Below are 1,945 nucleotides of genomic sequence, written 5' to 3' on the forward strand. Positions count from 1 at the left end.
GGTGGCCACACAAAATATTGACACTTCAGGAACTTTCACTAAGGGGTGTACTCACTTTTGTTGCTGGTGGTTTAGACATTAATGGCTGCATATTGAGTTATTTTGAGGGAAGAATAAATTTACACTGTTATATAAGCTGCACACAGACTACTTTTCATTGTGTCAAAGTGTCATTTTGTCAGTGTTGTCCCATAAAAAGATATACTTAAATATCTGCAGAAATGTGAGGGGTGTACTCACTTTTGTGATACACTGTAGCTTCTCTGTGGGGTTCAAATTAGGACTTGGACTAGGCCACTCTAAAACCTTTAATCTAACCACACGTTCTCCCTTGGGACTTTTTTTTTCCAGGTTCCATCAATTATGGCTAGTCGTTCATGCCCAGTCATACAATCATCATGTCTGACTGTGTGGCTATCCTATTGTGGAATGCTGTCTCAGCTTTAGTTCAGATGTATTGGGACACAAGTATTTCAAAAAGTTCCAGTTTTAACTCTACAGAAGATTATACATACTGTCTTAATAAAAAAATACTGTTCATGATAATGACCCATGTGCAAATTCTAAGGTTGTTTGTTGATTAGGATTTTAATATCATGTTTTACAATTTGGTTACATTCATGACAGGAACGGTAGTTACATTTCTCATGATTCATCAGTTTTAGTTCAACATCATTTTTATATCTTCAATTCACCTAATGTACATGTCTTTGTACTATGAAAATAAACCAAAGCTACCGGAGGAAACCCATGCTGACACAGGGAGAACAAGCAAACTCCACACAGAAAGGACCCAGAATGCTCCCTCTGGAAATAAAACCCAAGACCTTTTTGCTATGAGGCGACAGTGCTACTCACGAGCCACCATGCCGCCAAGATGGGATTGAATAGTCCTGTGTATGGCACAGCAATTCAAAGAGTTTAAATTTGGGGCCAAACATTAATGGCTTTTAGTGAACACTTTTATCCCAAACAACAGTAGTGACCAAATACAATGCAAGCAGCTTTGCTGAAATGCCCAACAGGGGCAATCTGGCAGTGGTGAGGGTTGAACCAGTAACCTACTGATTACTATTACAGTAATTTAATTGCTTAGTTAACACAGGTCCTGTTACTCTAAAATACTACATTCATTTTATTTGTTCATTTGCTGTAAAAATGACTGATATGACTGATAAAGGCTTTATTTAAAGCAAAATCCTGCTCTGCAGAAAAAAATGTTTACCTTAAATTGAACATAAAAATGAGAAGGCTATCTATTTATGCATGCTAATTGTAATTGTTGCATTTACTTAGCATTTATGTTAACATATTAACTTAAAGTGTAAAGCTAGTTTAATGCCTTTGAATCCCTTCTTTACTAAATCAAATCAAATCAAAACAAATCAAGGTTCATTTGTCATACACAGTACAACTGGCAGTGAAATGCTTTAGTGACTGCTCAGCCACATTAGTGACAAAATCGTACAAACAGTCAAAATATATATTATACAAAAAATATAGAAATGTTTTTAAAATATAAAAATGTAGAAAATTAGAAAAAAAAAAAAAAAAAAAAAAATAGAAGCACATAAAGTGAACAAGTGTGTAAAAGTATTGCTTCATGTTTTATTTGTATTCCTTAAAAGTGAACACATTTAGAGATAAAATACTATTTAAAATACCTACAAAGCTAAAACGTGTTTTAATGCAATGTGAGGTAACAATGTGAAAACAAAACAACCCAATATTTAATTCGATTAGCAGGGAGTCACACTGCAGACCACTAGAAATGATAAAATAAATACTACTACGAGAAACAGTGTGTAGTATGCACTATACACTGGTGTGGTATACAGCGTACAGTGTGTACTCGTTTAGTACTAAGTATGCAAGTATGATAGATAGTGGGTGTGTTGGTGACGTAGCGGGGATTTGATTACATTGCGGGAAACAGTTCACGTAA

The sequence above is a fragment of the Trichomycterus rosablanca genome, chromosome 5 (assembly GCF_030014385.1).
Source record: "Trichomycterus rosablanca isolate fTriRos1 chromosome 5, fTriRos1.hap1, whole genome shotgun sequence".
NCBI lineage: Eukaryota > Metazoa > Chordata > Actinopteri > Siluriformes > Trichomycteridae > Trichomycterus > Trichomycterus rosablanca.